The sequence below is a fragment of the Adiantum capillus-veneris genome, chromosome 21, assembly GCF_014529385.1.
Source record: "Adiantum capillus-veneris isolate H3 chromosome 21, ASM1452938v2, whole genome shotgun sequence".
Classification (NCBI taxonomy): domain Eukaryota; kingdom Viridiplantae; phylum Streptophyta; class Polypodiopsida; order Polypodiales; family Pteridaceae; genus Adiantum; species Adiantum capillus-veneris.
This window is the reverse complement of record NC_140951.1, coordinates 60,055,112-60,076,572: the sequence shown is the minus strand read 5'-3', so window position 1 is coordinate 60,076,572 and position 21,461 is coordinate 60,055,112. Positions and strand designations below refer to the sequence as shown.

The following is a 21,461-nucleotide window of genomic DNA, read 5'->3' as shown; positions in this document are numbered from 1 at the left end:
TAAAAAAGTTTGAAGCATGGAGTATCAGACACATTGAACGTGCTCTAAATGGAGAGGCACATGAAGCAGCTCAAGGCATGATTGGGGAGCTATTTGTGTTGAGGACCACTTTACCTCTTTATCATGGCCGGGAAAGTTTGGCTTAAGAAGAGGAGTTTTTGCTAACAGGAATCATTCCAAAGGAGATTCAGAAGTCTAAGAAGTATGGCTTTGTGCGTAGAGAATACAGGTACAAATTGATTGGTGATGTCTTATACATGAAAGGGGCTGATCTCGTGTTGAGACGTGTACCTTGGCGGGAGGAGCTTTACAGAGTGTTGGAAGAGAATCACGAAGGCGCATGTGGTGGCCATTTTGCTCTAAAGATCACCTTGCATAAGATTTTGCAAGAGGGGTATGTATGGCCTAGTTTGCACAAGGATGTTCACCATTGGTGTAGGTCTTGCAATAGGTGTCAAGCATTTGGGAAGAGAGTGTTGAAGCCAGAGCTACGAAAAACCATTATGGTGTTTGATGTGTTTGAAAAGTGGGGAATTGATGCAATAGGCCCGTTACCTATCACAAGCAGGGGCAAAAGCTATATTTTGACGGCAGTGGACTATCTCTCTAGATGGGCAGAGGCTATAGCAGTAAAACAGATCACTGCAAAGGATGTGGTAAAATTTGTGTATGATGAAATATGTTGCAAGTTTGGGGTGCCACTGGAGCTACTTTCAGATAAGGGGCCTGGCTTTAGAGCTAAACTGCTAGATTTTTTATGTGCAAAGATGAAGATTAGGCACCAGCATACCACTCCTTATTACCCGCAGTGTAATGGCTTGAATGAAAGATTCAATGGTGAGTTGGTACAGATTCTTTCGAAAGTGACAGAGCACCAAGGAAAGAATTGGGATTTGGAATTTCCTAGTGCATTATGGGCTTACCGTACTTCGGTGAAGACAGGTACAGGGTTTACTCCATTTCATTTGGTGTATGGAAAGGAAGCACTATTGCCTGTGGAGGTAGAGTTGCCTACGGTCAAGATGTTAGAGAAGTTGCTTGGGCCGCCTAGTGATGCATTCAAAGAGAGGATCTTGCAGTTACAAGAGGTCCAGTTGGATAGGATGAGCGCATTGGAGCATTATGGGCAGATGCAGGATAAGGCTTTGACAAAGATAAATGAAAAGGTCAAAAGTAAGGGTATCAAGAAACATGAATTGGTTTTGCGCTACAACAGTAAGCTGGACAACACCTTCCAAAAGAAGTTTCAAATTAAGTGGGAAGGCCCTTTCAAGGTAGTAGAGTGTTTTCCAAATGGCACATATCAGCTGGCTAACCTGAATGGTGTTCTACATAAGTCAAGGGTAAATGGATTGCGTCTTAAATTGTATCATGCTAGATTGATGATGGTGGAGCAAGATGAGTTGTCGGTGGAGCAAGAAATATTGATGAAGGATGAGGAGACTTGTGATGCGGCGAGTCTCATATCTCTCTTTGCTGCTGCTGATCATGAATGATCTAGCAAGCTAGGGGATGGGCAAATTATGTCAGGATTTTTTTGGAGCAAGGGATTGCGCATATGTACATACCCATGCATGGTGCATCAAATAAAGTATTGCCCATTTTCCAGAGCCAGGTGGTTACGTGGGGCCCACATGTGTACAGGTAGGACACCATGTACATAGTGCATCGATTTTCATCGTTACTAGTACCATTGTGTTTTTCTACAATAAGGAGGAGTTGGTAGCGCGTAAAACTTCTCGAGGAAGCTATCCGCGGGTCGACGACGTGAGGTCAGCAGGTGCGTCAGATGGCATCTAGTGGCGTCAGGAGGGCGAACGAGGTCAATATTTGCACGCAGATGAGGACGGACACAACGTGGGTGTTTGCTTGTGAGAATTATGCAGAAAGGTCATCATGAGGATCTTTTTTTGGGGCAACTTCACGTGGTGGCGAGGTGCATTATTGGAAAAAAGCTGAGTGCCAGGTGTGCGAATGATGCAAAAAGGTGACAACTATGCACTGCGAGGTCAGTTTTTGGCCTGTTCGGGGTCCGTTTGAGGTCATCTAAAAGGCCAAGGGTGCCCAACTAAAAAATCTAAGTGTGGGAACTGAAAAAACGGAGAGAAGACCAGAAAAAACGTGGAGAAGAGAGAAGAAACAGCCGCAGGTGTGTTTTTGCTCATTTTGGAGCCTGTTTTGGCCGTAAACTGCTCATCCGAGGTCGGATTTGAGCACTTTGACATTGTAGACTGGGGTTTTGGGCCGTTCCGGACGCGATGGCGTTGTCCATTTTGCCAAATTCCTCACTCTTTTTTTGCTGTTTTCTGTGTAATCTTCTCCGGTGAGTGAAGCTTCTTCTCCAATTTGTGATTGTATATGGTATCTTTTACCCATATTGTGTGAGCTGTTTGCCCCATTGGTGTTGGCCCAAGCTCATTTGTATCTAAACATCAGAAGTTCTCCTCTTTTGAGCTGAGTTTTTGTGTGTGTGTGTGTGTGTGTGTGTGTGTGTGTGTGTGTGTGTGTGTGTGTGTGTGTGTGTGTGTGTCTCTGTGTGGAGTGGGCAAGTGGATAGTCTCTCTTCTCTCACTCCAGAGGTGTGTTCCCTGTCTCGGCCGGGTGTGTTGTGTAAGCCGAGTGGTGCCCCATAGTGTGTGTGTGTGTATCTTCCCAAGAGTGTGTGTTGGGTCGTTATAGAGGCGCTGTGTGTGTTTTCATCCCGCTCACAGCGTATCAGACGAGCCTCTGCTGCTACTGCCTTTTTCGTTGGTGCTTGCCTCCACTTCTCACATATTTCTTTGTGTGTGTGTTGAGAAGCTTGCGCCAATACTTCATTGTTTATTGATTCAAGCTTTGCTTCCAATGGAAAAGACAAGAACGCTCTCGACCGCTCATTGTATTGGTCTTCTCACCACCGTTGAAAACAATTCGAACTGCATTCCAATTTGCTTGAGCTCCATCCGCCATGAAGCCAACGAAATTAGCTCTGTCACACCCACATGATAGCATTACATCATTGAGGCACTCCGAAAACAAACATTGCGTTTCCATGTCTTCTTGTTTTATTTCACAAGTTGCAATAGCCAAAAGTTCCTGCATGCTGCAAACAAATTGTTAGAGAGAGAGTCAAAGGCAACCCACAATGCTGTGAAGGTGCGCCATGTACCTTGGATCATAGACATGACACGCCATAGTCACCCATTTGTTAACACGTATGGTGTGATCAAACTGGATCCACGCACGTCGAAGATCGCCATCCCTGTCTTGTCTCATTCAGTTCACCAGATCTACACCGGATGCTCGACCAATTGTGGACATTTTGAAACCATAACATTTCTCCCCCTCCGTACCTTGACCAGGAAACCTGCTTCCAATCTTACAATATTGTCTGGGTGCAGTTGCCTTTTGTATGTACACGTTGAAATGACTTCTATTGAAAATATGATAATTAGCCAAGCGAGCACATTGTTCATTCATGCACTTTAGAGATCCTATGCAATGACTAAGACGCACTACACCTGGAAAAACATTGTGTGCGACTGTGTGACTGTGTGAGCACGTGAATGCTAGTCTAATGCAATGGATAAAAGAAGAAATTTCGTCCGAATAATTCTTTAAATATTTTCTTTTGAGGGTTTGTGTGGTGTGGGGGGCGCGCTCGCACGGGTGTGCAGGCTATTGGAGGGGGGGGGGACGGGGTGTGATGTCCGCCGAGAGGAGGCCCCGTGTATGCGGGCAAGAAGGGGGAGGAATGGTGTGTGTGCGGGTGACGACCACGCGCTGCCACATGGCGGCGTGTGTCCGTTCTTGGCCAACAGTTCAAGGACGAGCATGCGACGGCCACGTGCCCCCACACGAACCCGTGTATCCGCCCTTGGCCAATGGTTCAAGGGCGAGCATGCGGCGGCCATGCGTCCCCACCGGAGGCGTGTCCGCCCCAACAGCCACGCGTGGCCAATGGCAGTCCATGTGGCCACGGAGTGGCCATGCAGGCCGCCTCGTGGCCACCTGGTTTGCCACGTGTACCGTCGGCAGTCGACGGTACACGTGGCCACCACGTTGCCGACGTGGCAGACCACGTGGCCCACGTGGCATGCCACGTGTACCGTCGGCTGTAGCTGACGGTACACGTGGCAAAACCACGTGGCAAAACCACGTGGCTATGAGGCGGCCTGCGTGGCCGCTCCGTGGCCACGTAGACTACCAAAGTACATGCGTGGCCGTTGGGCTAAGCGCCGCCCGAGCCACGCAGGGGGACACGTTGCCACGCGCGTGGTAGTGTGTGGCCCACGATTGACCCCACACACACACACGCACACGCCAATGCGGGTGTGTGTGTGTATGTTGTGTCTCACACACACACACATGCGCGCATACACACACACGCATCCACTACACACACCACGCTCACCCACCTCTCTCTCACACACACACGTCTCAATTAATAATAAATAAATAAATAAATTTAATTTTAAAATTAAAACCTTTATAAAGAGCATTTAGAAGCTCTTTTTCATTTCTCTCAACTCTTAGCTCCTCATAATTCTCCTCATCTCTACTTTGTTATGTTACACAGATTTGTCTCCGTCAAGTTCTCTTTTGCTCACTTTTCTTTTTCAAGCTCTTAGCTACAATTTCTCATAATCCATACTTATATCTATTTCTCTAATTATTTAGCCCAAGTATGAGAACAAGAAATCAATTCAAAAATAATGGTGCCGTGGATGAGGTTTATCTTACTACGTCGCAAGAAGTCCCTCCGCGACACACTTAAGAGAGCGAACAATCTCAAGCCTTAAGTTCTCTAAATTGGATTATGTCCGTCGTACCCGGTGTGGATGGAATAACACAATCAAGTGGAGGATTGAGTCATTGTGTGGAAACTGCTACCACAACTGAAGATGTAATAGATGAAGCGTTTGGAAATGTGATCGACAAGCATATTTCTTTGGATTGGGTGGATTTTCATAGATCTCCCTATGATAGCAAACTTCCACGCTTGCCTCTAGGTCGATTTCTTTCAAACCCCGCCATCCGCACGCATGATGACCATGTGGTGGATTTGCAACTCTCCATTGCAAACAAAAGCTACCAACCAACCATGGCAAGATTTATTGTTAGTGAACGGATTCCTGGGGATTATCATAAACAATTCTCTCGACGTGGTCACACTTCGAGAGATCTTGCAATGTCATATGATTTGGACGAGGAGCTTCGTCTAATCCCCGAGCTTAGTCACATGGTCGAGAGGTACTTTGTGGTTGATGAAAATCACAGATTGGAGGCATGGATGCGGTGGATGAACGAGAATGACATCCCAATTGAGAAGGCACCAAAGGTGGAGTGCGTGCTTGTCGATTTTCAACCCCATGAGACAGTGGAGTTTTTATTGGTTTTGGGAATGATAAATAGGTAGGTCCAAGTGTTTTTTTGCAAATGTAAATGCATCTTATTGTTTTGACAATGTGAATGTACACTCGAGTGTTAAACAGGGCCACAAGGGTTTCAGTCCCTCACACAAATGTACATGATATATTCATGATGAGAAAGTTAGGGTTGGCAGACCCTACTTCACTCTTGCAGAAATTTTCGGAAAGAGCGCATCTGAGACAGAGCTTTGAATTTTAGGGGCCCAAACAAATCAAAGTAGCTAAAATTGCCAATGGTCGTCCTTTTGCAACTCATTTGGAAGGTATGCTTAAAACCAATGCTATATGAGAATATGTTTGGACTACGAAATCTTATTATGTGTGTTGTGATTGTTTCTTTGGCAAATGATAGGAAGAATTCGATGCTATGTATAGTAGTAAAACGAAATGGCTGCCATTAAAAGGAGTTTCGACTACAAGTTGACACCTGACGTATACGAGCAAAGCATCATTTTAGTGCTATCTCAAACAGAGCAATATTTCAGGCGCAAAGGGCTTGAGATAGCAACCATTGCAAATCCAAAAAATGGCAACGATTTTTTTCAAAAATGTATATCATTTATAGGTTGGGGCGAGAAGACCACCAAAATGACACCCTCTAGAGTGGTAGAGGTTGCGCGTGCACGCATTAGCTCAAAAGAGTAAGTAAATATCATTTATATCATTCGATATCTTTTCCTTCTGATTATGTCGCAATGAAAAATAAGTCGCTTTTTCTTTGCTAAGAAGTGCCGCTTAATTGATTTGCTCCAAGGTGGTGATGCATCCTTGAAAGAGAATGGCATAGGGTTGACGGAGAAGGCATGGATCCAGTGGCTTCGAGATCACGTGTATTGGTGGCAATTGGAAAGGTGGGATCAAGTGATTATGTCCTCGAATCAATTTGTTGGTAATCTAACTTGTGTCCTATTATTTGCTACAGAAGAGTGCTTGAGATGGTCAAAAAAATGGAGGGCAAGAATCAGCACGATGCTATCCAACAGGAGAAGGCTGAAGAGAAGCATGGTTGCGCACTTGCACACACATTGCAGACATACAGGCGAAACCACTTTGACAAAGCCTTCAAGAAGTGGAGTGCACGGATCAAATCCACACAAGATCCCGAAGAGCAACCCCACTTTGCTTGCACGGCACGACGCATGTTGTACATGTTGACATCTTTGATTGACACATTATGAATGTTGTAGGATACACTAATCTTGTTCTCGATGGCTCAAAACATTGTGGTCTGTCTTGTAGATGGTGGAGAGATGCTCTAGTCTTCCCCATTCCCGCGCACCCTAGTGATGCATGGTGCAGATCGGAGAGAGAGGTGATGGGCATAAATCCGAACGCGTCGATAGACGACTTGCGGCCAAAGGGAGCGTGGATCAAGTTTCCTTGGTGGTTGGATTACTCGGACAAGGAGTACCCACCCGAAGAGGAAGCGCTTTGCATAGGTATCGTACTATGTAGATTTTACCTTTGCCATGCAATATTACATGGACACAATAACTGTTCCTTTTTAATTAATAGCGGAGCATACTGCTTCACAGAAGAAAGCCGTTGTGATAGAGGATGCACTATCTCCAAACACAACAAAGAAATCGGACAAAAAGAAACAGGCCTCAAAGAAAGACCCAAAGATTGGCTCCACATCGGCCCTGCAAGCACCATTGGCTGACCGACAAAGTAGGAAGAGAAAGAAGAGAGCTGTTGCTTCTAGTGATAGTGAGAGCGAGCATGTGGTTGAGGACTATTCTGTAGAAGTCAGCGATAGTGCTCATAGCCTTGGTGCTATGAGCCACAATGTACCGACACTTTCCTTCACTCTGAGACCAATTGGAGGCATCCAGGAGTCCCCTCCATGTTCACCATCACATGGCAGGGCTGCAGAGGACCTATCGGACATGGCCAGAGTGGTCGAAAAAAACCCTGCAGGTACGTGAAAATGGTTAATGTTGTGTTGTTCTCTTTAGCATTGCTTGAAAGATATATTTGATCTTATGTTGAGCATACAGATATGCATGTAGAGCCACGCCACCTTACAGTGCATGCTAGTGTCAAGTGCTTGGCAAAAGCTATTCCAGATGTGTTATGCAATGACAGGTAAGCCAAGCTAATTTACCTTCATAGTTATGTCGACAATTTTAGTGCTAACAAAGATTGCACGCAGTTCTATGTAGTCACTACGTAGATTCTTGGGCTCTCTAGCAGAAACGGGATAGATGAATCCCAACTTGAGATTGGGTGGCATAAGTTTGATGTACATGGTCTTTCCCTTACACACTAGGCCACATGCAGCTAGCACGGGTGGATTCCTTTATGGAACCAATGGGATAGTGAGCTTGTGGATGATGCATTCCTTCTGGCAATCGAGTTTCTTTTGGTTGATGGCATGGTTGTTGGGACATGTCGTGCAGAACATCTGTCCATTGTCACTTCGAAGGCAGAGGGAGCTCATTTCTAGTTGTTGAGGATATTGTACATACGGCTGCTGGAGTCTAGCTGCACGACTATTCATGCCTATGTAGAGGGGGTATGTTATTTCTTGTTTTAATATTGAATAGTATCTTTGATGTTCACATTTCAAAATATCTACGTTTTAATGTTATTCGTAGGTTGGTACTTTGTTGCTAGTCATTTTTTCACCCCTAGAACCGGTGGGTGTCGGCTGCCGGAGTCTAGCTGCACAGCTGTTCAGGACTATGTAGTGGCGGTATGCTTTTTTTTTTTTTGATATTGAATAGTATCTTTGATGTTTACATTTCAAAATATCTACGTTTTAATGTTATTTGTAGGTTGGTACTTTGTTGCTAGTCATTTTTTCACCCGTAGAACCGGTGGGTGTCGGCTTCTGAGGTATGATTGAGCGGATGGAGAGATTGCAGCAAATGTACTTGGCTTCTCTGCAGATGACGACATGTTGTGGGAGAAGCTACCAGGTATACAGATTCCACACAGTGGACGCTACATCGTATAGACAGGCCTTATCGTAAAGGTGTTGAGAGGAGTCCAGTGTTTGCCAGGTGCTAGAAACTTATTGGATGTTTTTTCTTCATGTTCCTATAAACTTGAAGGTATAACAAATCTAAAGATTTCTTTTGTTTTGTAGATGGCTACTAGGTACCTTCACAAACATGGGAGATGCTGTGTTGGACTGTTTTGCAGGAGTGGGGACATTGGCAGCACGATGTTTACTACTACGCAGGCATTGCATCAGTTGTTGTGAGAAGGATTGGTCCGTTTTCAGTGCTTGTCTAGAGTCGGCTTAGTGTCTACCTTCCGATTTAGGCTCGACATTGATGTTTTGTAGGAGTGACAGAGTTCAGGTAACTGAGCATCTACAGCAGGTGACAGAGCAGATTCATCCGCTGGAGCCACCTTTGTCGACACCACTCAGCAGTCAGAGCGGGGTAGTAGCAGCTCCATATACTACTTTCACAGCCCCAGTTTTGGCATGGCGTGCAACTGGACCATCTCCCAGTGCATTCAGTGCCTCCACATCTGAGGCCCCGCCCAGAGTTGATCCATTGCCTCTTTCACTACCTACAACCCCCCCCCCACATATGGTTCGTACCCTCTGCCATTTGGAGGAGTTCCCCCACCATTTGGTGCACTGCCCCTGTTGGCACGACCTTTGTTTCCTCTCGGAGCATATGGGCCCTCACCGCCCTTCTTTCATCCACCTCACCCATGATGTATCCCCCCCCATGTGTATTTACTTTTGATGCATTGGAACACATAGATTTGGGGTTTGCTATATGAAATAGACCATAATTGTGTGTAAGGAACTTCTGTTTGTCTTAGCAATAGTGTATTGAATGCATCCATGGTGGTTTTTGTTTGAATGTAAGTTGGCCGTGAACCTACAATCAAATTTTACTTGAGAAGAGAGAGAGAGAGAGAGAGAGAGAGAGAGAGGGAGGGAGGGGGGGGGGGGGGGGGTAGATAAAGGTTCTTTTGGGAATTCGCTCGCTTGATTTTTAAGAAGCGCTCGCCAAAAATTGCTCGCCCAAAATTGCACCCGTTTGTCACTGTGTGTGAACCACTCTTGGATGGTGCTCGGACTCACTCATTTTCAAGTGGAAAGGTAATTCGAAAGCTCTTTTTATATCGTGTAGTTTGAACAATAGCACTTGCTATTGTGATTGCTAAAAAATACTAGTAGGAAGATCATATAACTTATACACATTCTACATGCCAATATTTAGTCTTGACCATAGTTGTAGTAGGAATAAACGTACATATTTTGGTCGAGCGTTCTACAAGTGTTTAAATAGAAGCATGGATGCAATTTGTACTGGGTTAACCTACTATGCAATCCTAAGAGATGCTCTCCTATTTTCCATTAGGGATCTCTAAAGGATACAAGAACGTGCCAACCTCAAGCCGCTTTGCCATTGTCACTTGACACTTTTGGCAATGTAATGTGTTCCTATGTACGTCCTTAAGTAAATCTCAGCTGAAAATTTTCCTTCTACCTAATGCACATGTCTTCTAATACCAAGATGGCCATCATATGGACCAACGTTACTCTTAGGAAAAAATTAGGCACCTATTTGTAAGTTTGAGACAGCACATACTCTCCGCTTGTGGAGCAAGTACCCGTCCTTGATAGAAGAACTATCCCTTCACTACAACTCAGTGTAGAGTCCTTTAATGCACTCTCTTTGGAGGGAAACGATCTTAGCATATAACCTATCATGCCTGCACAAATGGTGGAGAGATTTCCAAAAAGTCAAGACCTTAGCACATGACTGATCATGCTTGGACGTACCGTGGAGAGACTTCAAAAACTCACTCTTAATTTTCATGAAAGAAAGAGCGTTTATCTTCACCATGTGACACAATGCATCACCTACAATATTGTATCATTTCTTGCAATACGCCACCAATAACATAGCATATACTCATATTCTTAAAGGATCTTTGTCCATCTGGCCTTACCACCCGTCAAATCACTTTGAGTCGTTAACCACTGATGCTCTCATGGTTGAATATTATTGCCAAGTATGCACCATACAAAATAATGCTAACACTTGTGTAGTGCACGTATGATTGGATACAATTATTTTTCACAGTAGTAATCTTTTTGGACTATCCGTTTTACTTTCAAAAGCTATAGTTCCACCCTTTTGAAGTAGAACTACTCCTACAACATAGTTGTTTATGTACATTCATTGGATTGTTTTATCTCTACCCTTCTCCATTGTTTTGAGCAGAGGAAAATTCTTTGTTTGCTTGTCCGACAAACAAAAAAAACACAAAATTTCTTTCTTGGCTCTCCAACCTCTAGGTCCCTTCGACTTTTTGGTAGAATTCATATAAAAAAGATGAACCTTGCATTTGTCATGAGAGTGGAAACTAGAGGAGCGACTGCCCTTTGAAGAGTGATTTACTTTTCATTAGCATCATAGATGCAAGCCTCCAAAATTTTGCCTTTGATTGTCTTTGGATGCAAATGATGGAGTGTAGCCTTAATATTCAGATATAGATCTTGAACTTTTTGAAACTCATTTAGTTCATCAAGCTTGAGAATAAATCCCTATACTTTGAGATTTAACCGGTAAGAGAAGAATTGTGTATGTGCGAAATCTCAAACCTTCCCATTTTTCTCCTTGTTGCCTGGTAAACATTTGTTTTAGTTGACATCCAAGTGACTGTGAGTGCGCGGATGCGGTGCGCGTGCGCAGAGAGTGCGAAGGGGAGAGAGGAAGAGAGAGAGAACGACACAGGATGTGGGTGGAGCTCCCAAATTTCACTGTATGAGCACAATGTGAGAATGTGAGTGAGAGCTCCTTATTCTTTGTATGTATAAAGAATAAGGAGATAAATGTGGGCAGTCGGACACTGGCCGGCGGACACGGGCAAAGCATGGTGAGGCACACCGCCTTTACCTAACATTCTCCCAATAAAGGTTGTGTGTTGATAAGTGGCAAGAAGACTAGCCTACAACTAGTACATACAAGAGGTGAGAGAAGACGACTCTCAACCTATGCCCACTGGCTCACTCCAAACATGCTCTAGTGTAGATGTAACATGCATACCACTAGGACTAGAGCTACGATGACACTCATGATGCAGGTATCGAGTGACGACCTGCATGGCTCCACAATGCACAATGCCAGTGTCAGTCATCACACGACTGACAACTCCCACTGCAAATGCACCAACCGCATAAGCAAGATCAAGTCTCGAAACCAAAAGGTCAGACATGAGAGACCCGAAAGCCGACGAAACATGCACTATGTGTGCCAACCTATCCCTGTCAACAACCTCAGTGCAAATGCATCCTCATCAGGAACCACCTGACTATGCATCACTATGTCAACATCATCTAGAAAAGGCATATCTGCTGAGAATGACTGCAAAACCAAAAAATCAGCACCATTGCAATCACACACAGCTGTCTGAAGGACACTGTCGCCCTCAAACGTATCAGACGCATCATAGAACAATGCATCGGTCTCTGGCTCAACTAATGTCACCTCAATTGATGACTGGCCAAGATGTGCATCCCCAAAAATACCACTGTCTGCGTGAACGTCACCACAAGACAAATGCACAACCTGCTCTCCATGCAGCACATCCGCAAAAGAGACACACCTCGTCTCTCGCTCCAAACATGGCTGCAAATACACAGAGACTACACGGCCTCGTGTGTCAGAAATATGCAAAGGGTATACCAGACCACTCCTAGCACCTCTAGCTATCACCAGTGATCCCCTATGCATCTAAAATGACCGCTCTCCAAGTAGGACACAATGTCCACTACTCTGCAAACTGACGCACTGAAATGAGACTCTGACTGAGTCCTGGTACATAACGTACATCTCGTAGCGTAAGCAATGCACCGCTAGGCAAGGACATACATACATCTCCAGCACCCTCTATGTCATATGCTGAACCATCAGCAAACTGCACACAACCAAGTCTCCCACTAGAGAAAGAGCAAAACAAATCACGACGTGGCGTCATGTGAAAAACTGCATGCTCGTCTAGTAGAAAATGCGTAGACAATGTGCTATCCCAAGACACAAAGTAGTCTGAAGGCAAGCTAGACTCAAAAGTGACATGCACGTCACATGCATACTCTCTAGCATCTGTCCTCATAGTAGCACCATGCATTTGTCTCTTCCGTTGCCTCATACGCCTGAAGCAACGATGCTTAATATGCCCATCATGGCCGCAGTGCCAACATGTCAGTCACGATCGTGAACAAGAATCGCCTCTAACCTGAAGCGTCTCCATGCCAAAACTATGGTAAACAATGCTCGAGATCACAAGACTCTCCCACCCGAGAGCAAACCACTGTCTCAAGCAAAGAAGGATACACAACTCCTCACTCTTGCGAGAGTGGAACAAAAACACAAAGCTGTGTCCAAACTGACAAAACCTGTCAAAGTGAGAGTAAACACTCATCACAAACTATGGCGAGAATCTGAGAAAAATCCGGCAGAGTTTCCCCTGAAAACTGAGCAAAAACTCAAGTACAATCTCTACCATAAACCATAACAGTACTCAATGCCAATGAGTAGAAATGCCAAAATGGCTCCACATTTTCACATACAATGGCAATCCGCACTCAACGTATATCAACGGAGTGACCGCGCATAAGCAAGCGCCAAAAAAGTTGCAATCCGGAAACTTGATCAATGCGAAAACAATGCTCTCAAGAGAGCTGACCGGCACTTGAAAGTGCTCACCAAAATGCATGTATAATGGGCATCAACCATGCGCCATAACCATATGCAAACCATCCGCAAAGACCATGAATCCAAGCACAAAATCACTGCCAAAGTATACTGTGAAAACCAGTGAAAGAAGCTCAACCTGTGTGCTCCAAAAAGCAGTGTCTCTCAAGAGACCGCTTCGATGGTATGTAAACGCCTCCGTACTTCGTTGCCCAAATCTACCAAAAACCCTCAAACCACAAGCTCTGTACAAGCTGAAATTGCATCTTCAGCTCAGAATTTATGCACCTAACTTCAAGCACGTGCCATGCTTCCAAAAGTGCATCAAACTTGCACACTATGCGAAAACAAAAAACCTGCAATTTCTGTATACAGTCAGTCTGAGCTGAATATCAACAAAACGGTGAGGAATTTGCAAAAAAATTCTTCTGCAAAGTTGTAGACCACGTCGAAACGGATGGGCTATGCGAACAAAATTCTCAGATCTGCATTTTACAAGGAAAAAAACGAATCTAAAAACAGTACTGCTGCGCACACAGTTTTTAGGGCAGCACCTTCACTTACACACAATCTTCCACACTCCTTTCTAAGCTTCCACAAGAGCATACATCACTCTCAACTGAGCTCACAAGCTCCCATTGCATTCTCACAAAGCTTCCAAACTTTCTTAATCTCTCCACCGCCGAGAGCGAGCTAGCTATCGCCTCGAAGCTCTCAAAGCCGTCGTGCTCTCCGCGGTCACCATAGCTCTGATACCAATTGTGAGTGCACGAATGCGGTGCGCGTGTGCAGAGAGTGCGAAGGGGAGAGAGGAAGAGAGAGAGAACGACATAGGATGTGGGTGGAGCTCCCAAATCTCACTGTATGAGCACCATGTGAGAATGTGAGTGAGAGCTCCTTATTCTTTGTATGTATAAAGAATAAGGAGATAAATGTGGGCAGCCGGACACTGGCCGGCGGACACAGGCAAAGCACGATGAGGCACACCGCCTTTACCTAACAGTGACATCCACCAATTCTAGGCTTTGCCCTCAAGCAATATACTAGTTTTTTGTTGGTATCAATCGTATCGTTATTGCATTCACAATCCTTTTCCCAAACAACTAGAGGTTTGAGAACTTTTATCGACAATGAAATCATTGAGAATTCGAATAACCAGTAAGGGGTTCATTATATGTAAACCCTCCATATCATGTATGTTTAAAACCTAATTTTAAAACCCCTATCTATAAATTTTTCATGAATATAACATATGCTTATATAGTTAAATCTATGAGTGTTGCCTTTGATTGATACCCTTTTGTATGTTACAAATAATTAAAAAAGTGAGTTGAATATCCCCTTTTTTTTAACTCACATGCCATATTTACATATTTATGATTGAGCCCCTTGAGATTATGAGCACCTTGTGTAGAAATTAAATTTTAAGGAACAAAGACATCCAAGGAGCAAGTGGAGAAAGATGCAAGAGAAAATATTTCCAAAGAAGTTGGAAGAAAAGGTGATATAGCAACTAGAGTCAATAAAAGACCCCAAACATAATGTCAATATTTTTGCTTTGTGGCCTATCCCCATTTTTGGCCTTTTTCTAAAGCCTATTGCCATTTTTGGCTTTGGAACAATTCTCCATTTCCTATGTATTGAGAAAGCCAAAAGTCATTTTCTTAGGTCTTGTCTATCATTGTTTTAAATCCTATTACTGTTTTTTATGCTCAGATGTTGCCACTAGCCTCAATCATGATCTAGACCATATAAAAGATATGTTAGTAAAGTGAAACTTGTCTAAGGTTCCACCATCTTGCATAAAAGCCATATAACCATTGACTGCTAGCTCAATTTCATATAATTGGAATTTAGAAATAATGGGAACTCTGTCGCAAAGTCTGCTAACTCTGCCATGTCATTACCTAACTCATTTAGCTTCATATAATAAGAATTTAGAAATACATAATTATTAGCGATTACTTGAGTGCAAGATATAAGAGTCTTGAATCTTGCAGATCAAGCAACCCATGGTCATGTTGAAGTCATAATCTCCGACATATTTTAACATATTGGCATCACTTGCCGAAAGCAAATGTGTGGCTACTCAAAGTGAAAACAATAATCCATTGATAATTGTTGATTAAAAACCATCTGATTGGAACTAAAAGCTTCATGCAAACCATATCATTAGAGAAAAAATATGCACCATACCTTGTATATTATGGTTCAATCGTAGCAAGAACGTCACTAAGCCTACAAAATGCTTAGCAAAAGATGGGCAACATATTAGAGTTGATAATTATTTATTGTATGAATGCTCTGGCAAAATTGGTGGACTCGTGCACGGCAATGGGAGCTCTTTTGGCTATGGTACAGAGAAAAATTTTCAAACTTTAGGCGACCCTCTTTGGAGCTAGTCCTGTTCAATTTGGGGATAATCAGCTTCACCTTTTCCCCCTCACAACAAGTGGCAACTCACACTTCACAAATGGTGCCAAAAGCTGGCATTGATTGCCTAGATATGGCACTTTTGCTTGTCACATCGATAGGAAACAAGAAGAAGATTGGCCATTGTTTTGTCAGTGATAGAGTAGATGCATGACCATGCATAAGCTCTTCTATTAGATTGGATTGAGAACACACATTGAAGCTCCACCCAACCACTTCCATATGTAGGCTAGCCATGCTCCCTATATATAGATCAAGCCCTTGCCACTTGCATATGTAGGAATACAAGACCTTGCAGGCCCTATTTTGACAGATTCGCAGCCCCTAGGCTCTTAGCCATAGGCAGATGTATTGACATATACTAAACAAGATATATCATAAATGTTCTCCAACCAATTGTTCTATTAGAACACACGATTAAGAACAAATCAACATGAAGAGATATCATTAGTTGATTCTCATTCTATTAGCCCACAAAGAGTAGGGCCAAATCAAAATTTCCTTTAGAAGATGTTCTTCAAAGAAAATACAAACACAATCTTTGTGGGTGAGCAAAGGTTAGCCAAACGGTTAATCTCAAAATCCTCATAAAGTAATTAGGCATTATAGCCACATTTGGTCCAAAAAAGATGATGATTGATACGTGTTTGGCCTCGTGAAAATTGTCATATAGATGATTTTGGCAATTGTCCAACTATCAAGACTTTCTTAGTACACTTAGAAGTGGTAAACTTTGTTAATAGGGAGAAGAGAAATCAAGTGGAAGAAGGGGTTAAGACAAAGGAGAGCTATCCTTGATATCATAAGCTAGTGCCTCTCATATGAAAGATGAACTTTTTGGCAAGCTAAAGGCCTTAGTGCACTATGTGTGAAGGTTATTCAATTTTCATTGCTTGACAAGTGTCCCAAGGAGGTTTAAAATTGTGAATGAAAAGGAATCATGGTCTTTTAAATGCTATTTTTTAAAGTTGCGTTATGTTTTTTGGATTAAAAAGTGTAGTCATAGGAGTTTGATCCCATGATGTAAAGTATTGACAAAGATCGTTTGATTTAAGGACGTCGTAAATATTTATTTCATTGATTTTTTATTATGTTATGTTTATTAAATTTATCTTTTTTTAATGAAAAACACTAAACAATATTTGTTTTAATGTTTTATTTTATTGGTTTTATTTTACTTCCTTCTTATTTAATTTGATTTTGAAATGTTGATGTGCAATGTGCACCTTTCACATTACTCAAGTGGGGCCCTTTGTAATATATAAACCATTTGCGATAATATATATATAATAGATTATACAATTTTATATTAAAACACAATAAAAATTCTATGTGATTGTAGGCACATATTTAAACTTACTCTCCCTCATCTCCCCTTTTTTTTTTGCAAAACTCATAATTGTGAGTAGATTGTATTAAGAACATCAAAAATATACACCAACCTCGAGCTCAGATCGAGCCTTGAGGGTCAAAGGATTACAAGTTTTCTGCTTGACAGAGAAACCACAACTACTCCTAGGCTTTACTTATTACAAGATGTCATCATTATATGTATTGTTCTAGACCAGTCCTTTGAGGCTTGTTTGCCTCCGATCATGTGGATCGTCAGTTTGCTGTCTTGTATGATTTCACAAAAGCTTGCCACAGCCAGATCCCCCTCAAACACGCGGCGGTTCCTTGCTTGCCAAATATGGTGAAAGAAGTAGTATCTGATTATTTGAGTGCAGACAAGAAGAGTGGGACTTCCCAACCTGTTACTACCAAAGACCAGATCAGTCTTAAAGAACTTAATTTTCCATGTCCTTTGAATCCACTTGCATATTTTTCCAGCCTTGCCAGTGATTGCCTGACATCCCATGAAAAGGTGGGCTAGGTCTTCACTAGCTATTCTGAACCCCGAGCAACGATCGGACCCGATTCCTCTTTCTTATATCTTTACGTACGTTGGCAGAGCACCCCACATCACCACATAAATATCTTCATAAACTGAGGCCACCTTGGCTTTCAAATGTTCTCCATGACTCCCTCCCACCGTTTTTTCATCCAGTGCCTCTTCCATAATTTGTTGAGGGGGCTACACCAATTAGCCTCATGCATTAATGCATGGTAAATGCCTTTAGAATGTGGTTCCAAAAGTGGCTACTCCCGGGCCATCTCCAAGCGTCCCATTCAAAGTTGGATTCACAAATTGGCATCACCACCTTATCAAGTTGTTTCATCACCCTGTAGACTAGTAAGATCTCAAAGCCATTCAGTTGAAATTGGATGGCTAAAGAGTCAGCAGTTTTCCAACACTTCTTGTTGCCATCCCAGAATTGCTCGAGTCGAACAAGCCCCTTATTATTCACATTCCTAGCCATTTCTATCCAATAGGCTCTTTGCAGTGGCCCCAATATTTTAGAGAGCCAAGGGGACCAATGCAAAATGGAGTTCTTAAAGTATCTGGTTGCTTCTCCCCATTACAAAACCTCAGCTCCTCTTTTGCACTTCCTCATCAGCTCTCCTAAGACTCCACCAGATCTAAGATAAGACAAGTTCGGGGCGAGAAGTTTGTCGTGCATCACAACCCCCTTCCACTTCCCCCTTTCGATCCCAGTTTTACTGCATCAAGCATTTCCTTGGTCATGATAGCCCAAGCTTGGTCCTGTTTAGCCAATGAGACCATAAATTTGGCACAAAGGGCCTGAGCATGTGATACAGGGTTAAGAATGCCGAGCCCTCCTTGGTCTACCGGGCGAGCAACTACCTCCCATCTAGCCCACTGCCATGGCCGGGAGGTTTCGTGTTGTTCTTCCAAAGAAACCTTTTCACTAGTTTTACGAATTCTTTCCAGTTACACTTAGCCATCTTGAGCACGGGGCTGAGAAAAGCAATATACGGGATCATAAAAGCATTAATCACTTTAATCCAGCTTTGGAAGGGGAGGAAAACGAACTTCCATCTTCTCATTTTTTAGCTTATTTTTTCAAGGACCCATTGACATCTTTGCCTGTGGGTTACGTCCACCCCTACGGGGGCTCCTAGGTGTCTGAATACACTCCCTTTTGAGACAATCTCTCCTATCTAGATTGTAGGGTCAAAAGAGTCGTTCTCCGACAGGGAGATAAGTCTTGACTTCTCTATATTGCACTTGGATCCTGAGGCCACGGCAAATGTTTGCACAATCTCCAGAGCTCTCCTGAAAACTTGAGGGCACGCCTTCAAGAATAGGAGCGAATCATCTGCAAACATGTTGGCCAATAAAGGCTGGTCGTTTCCCGGTAATGCCAGACCTTGAATCTCTCCCCGCGCAACACTGGCTTCGAGCATCGTAATGAGAGGATGCGACCCGATGGCGAAAAGCAAGGGAGCCAGGGGACATCCCTGCTTAATAGACCTTTTAACCTCAAAAGAGCCCACAATTCTGTCATTAAACAGGAGCTTTGATTGGCTACCAACTCCTAGTGTGCGTATGAGGCGACAAAGGCGAGGCCCAAAGCCAAGAGCTCCCATGACTTCTTCTATATAGGACCATTCTATTTTATCATAGGCTTTGTCGAGGTCCAGCTGCAGCAAGATGCACTCTTGCTTGGAGAAGGATGCATACTCTATTCCTACCATTGCTGCCAAGATATTGTCATATATAGATCTCCCTTTAATGAACCCTTGTTGATGTGGAGAGATGATCCGACTCAGGAGGGGGGCAAGTCTGACAGCTATCACCTTGGCAATAATTTTGTATGCTACTGAAATCGTCGTAATGGGATGCCAATGTTTAAGTTGAGAGCAGCATATCTGTTTGGGGATGGGCTTGATAAGCCCTCTCTTAACACTTGCATCCAATGACTCTTTGGAAACAACTTGATTGGCCATCCGTGCGACTGGACCCTTGAGATCATCCCAAGATTCCCTAAAGAATTCAGCCGTCAGTCCATCCCAACCGGGGGACTTTTCATTGCCAAGAGCTTTTAGTGCTGCTGAGCATTCCTCCTTAGAGAAGGCATTTTCCATGCGGTTGGCTTCCTCATGGGGAACCTTCTTTTCAACACTCCCAAGTAAAGATGCTCAGGCTTCTTCCACTTCCTGAGATTGGGTCTGTGGCTGGCCGATATTCTGGCTTAGATAATTGAGCATAAGTCCAGCCATCTCATCTTAGTTTTGAATTGTATTCCCTTTCTCATCATCGAGCACTTGCACACGGCCTCGACTCTTCCTCACTTTCAGAGCCCTAAAAAAATGTGCTTGGTTAGAAGGCTCTAGTTGAAGGAAAGTTTCCCTAGAGAGAAATATCGCCTTCTTGATTTCCTCCAGCTGCTCGTTGGCCAAGTGAGATTTTAGCTTCAAGCCATCGCTTGTGGTCATCCTTGGTAAACAGTCCGCTTGCAGCCTTCCTAGAGGTTTATTGTGCTACCTCCTCTGTGAGATGTTTGATACGTGCCTCATAGGCTTTTTTAACCCGAGGACCCGAAGTTTTGATAGCTTTTTGTACACTCCAAAAATATATATTCCAAGCACTAGGTTTATTCATCCCCACATCTTTCTTGGCAATTCTTCTGAAAAGAGGGTCTTTGAACAGGTGTGTCCCTGTAACCAAAAGCTTTTTCTCCCCTCTCCGGGATTCCCCCCCCCCCCCGCCGCCTTTATCTTTCTTGAGTTGTAAGTGTAATGGCATGTGATCGGAGAGGCTTTTTGTTGACATTACCTTCATCTCTAACATCAATGAGATCCAGTCAGCTTGATGAGAGCAGTAGCATCTGTCCATCCGGGAGGCAGTGCGGGCATACTGAAGGCTTGTGTAGGTGAATCCAGGCATGCTGTTCCATGGGCCCACTTCCCACAAGTCAATCATAGCCCACTTCTCACATAAGCTCAACCATTTAGACTTTTTTGAGCTAGCCAATATACTGATGGAGCCTGTTCTATCCTTGCTTTTCTCAACCATATTGAAATCTCCAACCATCAACCACTCCCCTTCAATCGAAGTATCCCTGAGATGCATCCACAGTTTAGCTCTATCCTTTGCATTGCAAGGGCCGTAAACATTTACTATGGTGATAGGTTGATTGTCCCATCTGATTCTAACACCAAGGACTCTTCTGGAGGGGTGGTTTAGAACCATCTTTAACTCCAAATCTCTGTCATCAGTAATGAACAAGACACCACTGAAACCGTCACTTCCTTTTCCATAAAAGATAAGTTTTTTTCCTACAGCCTGTTTTCTCTTGCTACTAGCATCCAAATGGTGCTCTTGGATGGTCCAGCAATTGACTGCCTTCTCTTTCTTCACTTCTTCCCAGAAGAGCGTGCCCTTCTTCCGGGGTTTTAATCCCTTTACGTTCCAAGATTGAATAGAGAGAGTATCCTTCATTGGGAAAGGGGGACAAATTCTTCTGCCTCCAGGAACTCTTCAATAGAGTTCCCACTCAGCATTGGCTCCTTTTCTACAGGAATCTGCATGGTATCCAGCTTGGAATTGAAAAGGTCCTCTTGATTCGTCTTCCCCAAAACTTCAAATATGTTTCCATATAGGAAAGGAGGCTTTGGGAAATCCGGCGGGAGACATGTGATTTGTCCCAAGGCCCTATCCCATGCTTTGAACCGTTTACATGACATATGAGATACTTGTTGCCAGCCCTCATCTTCTCACCTAAGAGTTGGAGACGTCACGATCTTCTACATTACTGGGGTGCACCATTCTTTGCTGAGCGGTGGATGAAAACGGTAGCTTCGGGTGGTCTTGCCCTTACCCCAGTTTCCATGATCTTGTTTCTCCACATCTTTATCCGAGATGATTTTATTTTGACCACCCTCTGCCTTGCCAAGATTTTCAGTAGGCTTCTTTGTTGGATCTACAGTATTCGTGCCACCTTGTGGGGTAGCCTATAATTCGCTTCTCTCCATCCTCTAGTCGGTAGGCTTTAGCACCTCAGCAAGACACGCCTCGCATAATGCCCCAAAGAAG

General features: G+C 43.6%; 1 long non-coding RNA gene across 1 annotated transcript; it reads left to right on the top strand.

Annotated features, from left to right (window-relative positions):
- Positions 1–7,624: 7,624 nt before the first annotated feature.
- LOC147431027 (uncharacterized) lies at positions 7,625–9,138 on the top strand. Its single transcript, XR_015185749.1, has 4 exons — positions 7,625–7,929; positions 8,012–8,109; positions 8,192–8,419; positions 8,506–9,138. It is a non-coding gene; the product is annotated as an uncharacterized LOC147431027 (long non-coding RNA).
- The last annotated feature ends 12,323 nt before the right edge of the window (positions 9,139–21,461 follow it).